Genomic DNA, 9,829 nt, shown 5'->3' with positions numbered 1-9,829 from the left:
TTTAGTTGTGGTGTTCAAGGCACTGGCTAACATTGCTAATAAACACACAGGCTGATTAGGAAGAATTAAACCATTTCTTCTATCCATTTAGTATGATGTGGTTTTGAACTGCCTAAATGCAACCTTAAGCCTTCTTTAACAATAAGGCAACAGCTTGCATGGACCTCTTTGCATTGGTTGTAGTATTTTTTACTTAAAAGGAACTTACCCCTACAGATTAAGGCTTGGCCATTATATCATTTTGCCAATGAAATTGGCAACTATTGAGGGTTTTTCATTTTTGCACACCTCAGTTGCACACCTTTAATACAGCAATACATGCTGAACTGGTAAAATTGGGCACAAAGCATAATGGTTTGTGCATAAACAGAATTATAAAATACATCTACCTAGACTGAACATAAAAAGACTGAAGAAAATTGGTAAAAAATACACACACACACACACACACACACGTATATATATATATATATATATATATATATATATATACATATATATATATATATATACCATATTATATATGTTAAAACAGGAACTAGATTTAATGATTATTGGAGTATTGTTTACTTTAACATAGTAACCTCTTTTAGGTGTGTGTGGGGGTGGGACGGGAACAGAATTCAGTCTAGCATGTGCAAGGTCATGTTATTCCATGATGCACAGCAATAAAGAGTCAAAAGGCTAAAGACAAACACAAGTAGTTCAGCATTAGTACTTTATTCTTTTAAAAATGAATGCTATCTTTCCCCAGACTGATGCTCAGGGCCAACTTTTTAGCCTCACATTCTCGCACTCTGATGCAAAGAGATGCCAAAGGCTTTGAAGAGTGTGTTTCTGAAACATGACGACTGCACAGCCGTTTGATGTTTGGCATTACAATTGAATTACATCATGCTGGAGCGTGAAGAAGCACCTGTAGTTTGAAAGGAGAGATGCTGAATAAATAACATAAAAGAAGGGATTTAAGAATTTAGGAGAATGAAGAGATAAAACACTATAAGGAGCAATAAGATCTTTTTTCAAATGATGCTAAAAGTTAAAATATCCCCCCAGTATGCGATTGCTAAAAGGTGTGTGTGTATGTGTGTGTGTGTGTGGGAGAGAGAGTATTTGTGCTTGTGTCTGTTGCATCAGGCAAGACCTGATCTCATCTTCTAATGGTGTAAAAGTTTAGAACATATTCACTATTTAGCAAATTTAGAAAAGTTAAAAAATCACTGTTTATACCATATCCTCATGGCCTATAACATAACCACATGTGCATTGCTACCAATCTTCCGTTTTTCAGTATCTGTACTAAGTTTTTTTTTTTTTATGTCTTATGGTGCTTTTAGGCTTCCAAACGCCTAAGAAATTGGATTTATTAATGCTAAGCACTAAGAATTTCACAGATTAAACTGTAGGTTCAAGGCCATAGTTCATTTGGAGGGTGGAATTCTTTTTATTTCATTCCTGCAGCTGAGAAAGTTTTGAATTAAGCTATGTGGAAGACTCACTCACACTCACAGCTCAGTGGGAAAACTATGAACAAGCAGTCTTATGCTGACTCTGAGGTAAGCTAAACTTTATCTGGGAGACTGTATTTGCTCAACCATAATGCCTACCAACAAATAACACTACAGAACAATAATCTTAAGATCAGTAGTTTTTCTTACCTTATGATCTTGATAAATCAGTCTGATTAAATAGGACTGTACAGTGGTCACATTTGCAATTAAATTAATTCTGTGGATACATAAATGTTAATGCATTATTGGGCATGTCATAATTTGTATTGAACAAGACAATGAATCCTTCTCAGATTGTAACGCTGCTTTTACTAGCTTCAGCATTAGTTTCGCGTAGCTTCTGTCACTGAAACTTCCTAACATTCATATATTGTCTATTCTCAAACATGTATGTGCCCAGTGAACATACTGTGAAGCAATGGTTCCCAAACTCTTTCATGCCAGGACCCACATGTAGAGGTAATTATTGTTCTGCAACCCACCAAATATTCTGTGAAGTACAACCTCATTTCCAAAAAAGTTGGGACGCTGTGAAAGATGTAAATAAGAACAAAACACAATGATGTGCAAATCATTTAAACCCTATATTTCATTGAAAAAGCTTTAAAGACAATGAATCAAATGTTGAAACTGAGAATTTGATTGTTTTTTGAAAAATATGTGCCCACTTTGAATTTGATGCCAGCAACATGTTCCGAAGAAGTTGGGACAGGGCCAACAAAAGGCTGGTAAAGTTGTGTAATGCTAAAAAAACACCTGGAGGTTAATTGGCAAGAGGTCAGTAACATGTCTGGGTATAAAATGAGCATCCCAGAGAGGCTGAGTCTTTCAGAAGTAAAGATGAGGAGGAATTCTCCACTTTGTGAAAGACTGAACAAACAAACAATTCAACAATTCAAAAATAATGTTTCTCAACATAAAATAGCAAAGAACTTTTGCTTTTCATCATCTATGGTACATAATATCATTAAAAGGTTCAGAGAATCTGGAGAAATCTCTGTATGCAAAGGACAAGGCCAAAAACCAGTATTTAAAACAGACTTGATTCTGTAGTGGAAATCACCGCATGGGCTCAGAAAAGCTTCTGAAAAACACTGTCTATGAAAACAGTTTGGTGATGCATCCACAAATGCTAATTAAAAGTCTTAAACGCAAAGAAGAAACCACATATAAACAGGATCCAGAAATGCTGCCACCTTCTCTGGGCCCAAGCTCATTTAAAATGGACTGAGGGGAAGTGGAAAAGTGTCCTGTAGTCTGACAAATCAACATTTTATTACAATATTACAACAGCATTACTCCATATTTAAAGAGTCTGAGTGCTAAACTGGCCTGCCTGCGGTCCAGACCTGTCACCCACTGAAAACATTTGGCACATAAATGAAAAATGTGAAAAATATGACAAAGGAGACCCTGAACTGTTCGGCAGCTGAAATCCCATGTTAAGCAAAAATGGGAAAACATTTCACTTTCAAAATTACAGCAGTCGGTCTCCTCAGTTCCCAAACGCTTACAGAGTGTTGTTAAAGGAAGAGGTGATGAAACACAGTGGTAAACATGCCCCCATCCCAACTTTTTTGGAACGTGTTGTTGCCATCCAACTCAAAATGGGCATATATTTAAAAAAAAACAATCAAATTTCTCAGTTTCAACATTTGATTTGTTGTCTTTGTACTATTTTCAATTACATTTAGGGTTTAAATTATTTGCACATCATTGAATTTTGTTTTTATTTACATTTTTCACAGCATCCCAATTTTTTTGGAAATGGGGTTAAAAAATAAGACGCAAATGCACCAAAGAAGTGCTAAGCTTTCAGCCCTCTTTTACCCAACATTCTGTTCTCACAGTCAACAAATGCAATAGCATATCATGATAAATAAAAGAATGAAACATGCATAGGACTGAAAAAATAATGAAATAAAACTGTTATGTATTTACCTCGTGACCCAGAAGGATAAGCAGTTGTGAAAATGTGTGTGTGTTTGTGTCTGTGTGTTCTGTATTTAGATAAAATGCAGTCAGCTCTTACCTTCACTATGAACATTAATACATTTTACAAAATTATTATTGATATTTGTCCTAATTCATGTTGTCAGTTAGTTTAGAAGGCTAGCCAGAGCTGTGCTCTGGTCACTGTTGATTAATTAGGCTAAAGCAAGCTTGTTTTAAATGCAGTATGGCAGCAAAGTGGATTGTATTTAGAGTATTTTGTAAATTTTTCTAGTGGCCTGTAGATTGCCACCAGCAGAAAAAAGCATGCTCAAAGCTTTTAGCATGGCAATTGCACATCTCTACCATTGATATATATATATATTGAAGCAATTGTAAGATTGCTTGCACCCTGCACATGCACAGAGAGATATCACACTCGGACAGTATGTCTAAAAAATGGATCCATCCACACCCTACACATACTCCAGCTGTATTTTACTTCAGACAAAGTGGAAAACAAAGTACAATGTAAAATTAGTGATGAAAAAATAATCAGCTAGGAGTTCACAGGGGAGAGCTCAAAGGAAGGAACATCCCTAAGAAATGGCATAGTTAGTAATTTAGTTCTAAAACATGCTTCATTTAGCTCTGAAAGAAAAAATATATAGGCGTTGATGTAGCTTTATAGGTGACCCACTCATCCCCAAACTGTGACCCACTGCAAGCAGAGCCAGTTTAAGGAGATTCTGGCCACTTCTTATTTCTTCTGTTAAACCAAAAACATGGCTGATTATCTTACAATGGGGGATCATGAAGCTAAATGGCTATGTAAAATTAATTAAATGTTAAATAAAATATGTTTCTATGTTAATGAGTGTCTTTTATTTTGAGAAACTGAAAGAATGTATTACATACTAAAACCAATTAATACTTTGCAATACCTTTCTGTTTTTTCTGCAGCAAATTGATTTTGGGCAGTTAAATACTAACATTACACCTACTCTAAATAAGAATTTGCAATTCTGAAAAGAACACTGACAAATTTAGACAAATATATTTGAACACATCTGGCAAACACTTGTAGCACACCACTAAAAACATACAAAATGCAATGTGTGATAATGTAATTTGAGAGAGAGTTGTAGTTTAAAAGTGTACTCTGGTGCAGATTACTGATTACCTATTAATAAACAGGTAATCTATAACCTAATACAGAGGATTACTATATTAAAGTAATGTGTTCTGATCACTTTTTGTAATTTATTGTGTTAGTGCAATATATGGAAGTGTTTCAAACATAAAGATGGCAAATTAGGATACTAATTTGTTTTCATGAGCTGATTTGGTAATGATAAAATAGGTAGTTTTAAAAAATGGTTCAGGCATGTTCAAAGCCATTCTAAAATACCTATATCTGCACCCATTTGTATTATGTATTAATATGCAATTTTTTGTAACAGAATACAGTTACTTTTTTTGTATCCTGAATAAGTAGCATTGTAATTTTGTTGTTTCTCAACCTTGATTACAGGCTAGTAGAAATAAGATCAATTAATGATGCCTGCCAATAAATATGAGCTGAATTTGCACCTGTTGAAAAATATGTGTTCCAGTATTATTAGCCAAATGTATACTTGTATTTATTATACTCTTTGTGTTTTTATTTCAAACACTTATTGCCAAGTTAAATAACTTTAAATGTATTTTTTTTCAGGGATGTATATTAATGTACATCAATAGTTAGTTCAGAGAAGCTCCATTGTAAAGCAGTGTAGCTTTTCTGCAGCTCAGACTTACACTAAAGCTCTTCATATGAGCCAGTGAAGCAGCATTGTGCAGTGTGGCTATGAATTCCCAAATGACTGAATTAGCATCGGCTGCGAGTGTGAGCGAGATTAGTTCTGTCTTTGAAGGGCCGGGGGTTTGGTGAGTTTTTTTTGTTCTACACTGTAAGTGCGCCTTGCATACTGAAAGCAGTGAGTTGTGTGCCTGTGTGTTTGTTTTTGTACATTTTCAGAAAAAAATTGTCCTGACTTTGGAAAACCTGAGAAGAATAGGGTCAACCTACAAATTCAGGACCAACAAAATGGTCCTGACATTGAAATATGTCATTTATAAAAAAGGTCAAAAGCCAGGTTTCAAATTGAGGGGGCCTTGGGGGGGGAGGTTTCCCAGACCTCCCACAAATGGAAAAAGACCCCTTAAAAGAAAGACAAAATTAAACTTTGATGGTTCTGTGATTTTTTTTTTCAAATAAAATATGAATCTTTCTGACAAAATCAATGCCCTCACACAAGGTGACCATCTGCTTTTTTACAGTTTCATCATGTTCAACATTAGATAACCCCATTGGATAAACTATACACTCACACAGCCCGGATTCACAATGTAATGTAAAACCACACAATTTAGTGTGCTGAAGCGCATTGCTCTGGTTTTAAACTAAAGAAGAGTGAAGTTTAAGTGCATCTCATGTTGCCAAGAAACATTAGATACCTTTGACTTTAGCAACAGAGAAAATTAATGTTGTTAGCAGCAATGCAATAAGTCAACAAATATTTTTGCTGGTGAATTTTCACAGGCAGTATATGTTTTAGTATATAAATATATATATAATAGTATATATATATATATATATATATATATATATATATATATATATATATATTTCAGTTAATTGACTAATTAACTTCTAAAGGCCACCACACATTGTGTAGTAGATAAAGCACAAAGCACAGCTATACTACATAGAATGCATTGCAGTGAAAGCACCAATATACAGCAAGCTCATTTTTAAACTTTGTTCCTGTAAATTTAATGGAAAAACTTTTAACATGCTTTCTAAAGTTATCACGTTTATAGTACCAGATACCTCAAACTGGATGCTTTTCAGCTAAAAGACAAGGTAAAAAAAAGATTAGCTGTAACTTTGGCTAGGCTAACACACCAGTAGCATTTGTCGGTTTAATTAAAAAACTTTACTTTCTTTTTGGTGTAAATTTTAAGGTAGATGTGGCCACTACAACTTTCTATGTTCTCATTCTAGGTTTAATTTAACACAGCAATGGCAATATAATGAGTGCCTCGCAGAGGAATTAGACAGTGTAGGAAGTTGGTGAGCACCGATGTTGAATGTCAGCACTGGTCTGGGAAAGTCATTCAGAAAATTTTTGAGACGTGTTGAAAGGCATTTTCTCAATTTTTGCATGTCCTTTTAAATTTGACTTTAAAGGCACTTGCATATACCATAATACCCATATGTTTCATATCCAAATGCTCCATTACCTTTATTGCTACTTTCCAAACATAATTGCAGCATCTGTAAACTTCTCGCATGCCATTTCACGTGTCTCCAATGTGAGTCACATACTATTTCATGATAAGATGAAATCGAAAGGACAGACTCTTCTGTGTTGTACTATGGCAAAGATAGAGAAATATATATATATATATATCGCTGTTGTCGTAAGAAAACCTTGTATCTCCAAAATGGTAACTTTACAGGAGAAGGAAAAAACCTACTTTATTTTTAATGTAAGTCAATGGAACCGGAATTTTTTTTAAGTCCTTTTAGGTCATTTGTTTTAATCTATTCATCATGAAATTTACACACAATGTAAAGGACAACAGGTATTTTCGAATTATGTCAAAAATGGAGATACAAGCTTTGCTTCCAACAACAGCAATATATATGTAGAAACATTAAATTTGGAGCGAGGGTGCATTTTTGGACCCCACAAAGTTAAAGAGAACAATTGTTTTATGTTTGGCTGTTTTAGGTTCATTCATACAAGGACTTTTATGTTGTAGAGCCGAAATATGAGTGGAGTGGTGGGTTTTCTGGTGTACAGCAGACTGTGTTTTTAGCTGTTAGCAGTGGAGAGGCTGTGTTTCTTCTTGCTGTGTTTGGCGTTGTTTTCAGCAAATGAAAAAGAAAGCTGCATTATGGAACCTTGCACATGTTTCCCCTGAGATCCCTGAACATTACAGTATTTTATGGTTCTCTACATTTAGCCAAGGAAAAAACAAATGTCCAAATTCCAAAATTAAAACCTTAATATATTTATAATGAATGTGGAACATATCAATACTTTTATGTATAAATAGTTATATATCATTAATGTTGTAACAAAACTTTATATGTTCAAAAAACTATACAGGCAATGGAAAAAAAAAAACACTCTAAACTTTCAATGTGAGTCAGTGTAACAAGATTTTAGCAGATATAAGGTTATTTTGGGCCATTTCAATTGTGTCCTTTCGACATGGTGTGAATGGCATCTAGCATTATCTCATTCTGTAAGACATATTATTACATATATTATTATACATACTCTCTCTATAGTAACACAGTAAATTTCCTCTTGGCACTGAATTGTCGTACTGATTTAATACAATAGATTCATACCATGAAATTAACCTGTTCTAATGCTTATATCTTGATATTTCTTCATAATTCATAGTCATAGTTTTCATATATAACTGTATAATTATCATGCTGATATTTACAAGGCTCATGAAACTTGTGCAAATATTTGAAAGTAACAGTAAAATGATGTATGTTTTATTACACAAAAACTGCTGCCTTCATTTTCACCTACATTTCATGTATTTTAAGTATTCATGACAACTGTGTTTGAAACATTCAGCTTCCATTCATTGTTCACTAATTCTAAACTCAATGAGAGCTCTCAGAATTAAAGTGTTCTTTTTTTCAACTTGGTCTATTTCAGAAAAAAGCTATTTCCAAATAATCAAAGATTTTAACATTTAGTGATCAAAATGATCTCAAGACAATGACTTTATAAAGATATAAAAGTTCATTGTACTACATTAGTTTTGCTGCTTTGAAAGTAAAATCATTGACTCTCAGTATCTAAAAACTGCACTGAACATAGTGCAGTCCACTGCTAGAATGCTGTAATTCTAAGCTGTTTGCGCAATGCAAGGACTTTGCAGTGGAAGTTTGCAAAGGCCAAACAGTTGGCAAAGTACTGCTATATTTGTGAAAGGAAGATAGTTTCTTCCTTTAGCCTTGAATTGTAGCATCTATAATAAACTAATAAGCTCAGCTGTATAGCATGTTGAATATACACACCTAAAGAAGATGGTTTTCAAGGGTTCTTTAGTAAAGAAAATGGGACCATGAACACTCAGGGAACCTTTGCATGATTAAAGGGTTCTTTGCATTCTGAAATGCTTCTTCATATTGATGGAGAATGTGCTGTACATGGTTCCATATAGAACCTTTTAAAAGGGTTCTATATAGAACCAAAAAGGGTGATTCTATGGTTATAAGCTTAACATTGTAACAATAGCAGAACCCCTTTTGGTGCTATCTAGAACCCTTTTCTATATAGAACCATTTTCTTTACTAAAGAACTTTTGAAGAACCATCTTTTTTAAGAATGAATATTTCTATACCTTTTTTTTCTGTATGTGCAGTCAAATAAATTATATAAACGTGTGTGTGTTGGAGCATTGCGTGTGTTTACTGAACGAAATAGGACAGGGTGTTACACAATCCCACTAGCTTGCTATACACCGCCCTGAGCCCATGCTATGCTTGCCTAACCCATCTCTCTTTCTCTCTGTCTCTCTCTCTCTCTCTCTCTCTCTCTCTCTCTCCTTCTCTCTCTCTTTCTGCTCCTGTCTCTTCCTTTCTCTCGATCTTTCTGCCTTTTTTCCCTGATTTTTCTCTCTCTGTCTTTTTTCTCCCTTGTGTGCCTCTCTCTCTCTCTCTCTCTCTCTCTCTCTCTCTCTCTGTATTGTCTGAGGTTGAGATCAGCTTTGGCTGGGCAGATTGGAGCAGACAGCAGAGAGAGGCGCACGCTCAAACCTGACCTAGAAACGGAGGGGGGGGGGTTGAAGAGAGAAAGAGAGAGAGAGAGAAGAAAAGGAGGAAGGTTACTGGGAGGACAACACTGTCCTGTCCTTAGAAAAATGTGTGTGTGTGTGTGTGTGTGTGTGTGTGTGTGTGTTATAGCGATACTCAGCAGTCTGCCTCATTTTCATACTCACTGTGGTTCGAAGCTGCAGGGGTCCATGGAGAGTTCACTCTAATATCATCTTTGGAAATGTGTGTGTGTGTGTGTGTGTGTTTTCATGCTCAGCCACAGTTTATGGGACTTGATAGACTGGACATTAACCCTTAAGGAACATGTATTTAGTCCACACTTTTATCCTTCACCCTTGTAATTACATAACACACATAGTGATTGTGCAATAGTTAAGTATAATTATTGCATAATAAGCCTAGGATTCAAGGGTTAAAGTAGCCATTCTAAAACACAAATGGTGCTTTTGAACTGATGCACGTGATGCACAAGCTTACTAAATTAACTCTCTGATTTAAATTTTTCATGCAAAAACTTCAACATTGC

The sequence above is a fragment of the Colossoma macropomum genome, unplaced genomic scaffold, assembly GCF_904425465.1.
Source record: "Colossoma macropomum unplaced genomic scaffold, Colossoma_macropomum, whole genome shotgun sequence".
Taxonomy (NCBI): Eukaryota; Metazoa; Chordata; class Actinopteri; order Characiformes; family Serrasalmidae; genus Colossoma; species Colossoma macropomum.
Note: the sequence above shows the minus strand (reverse complement) of the source record.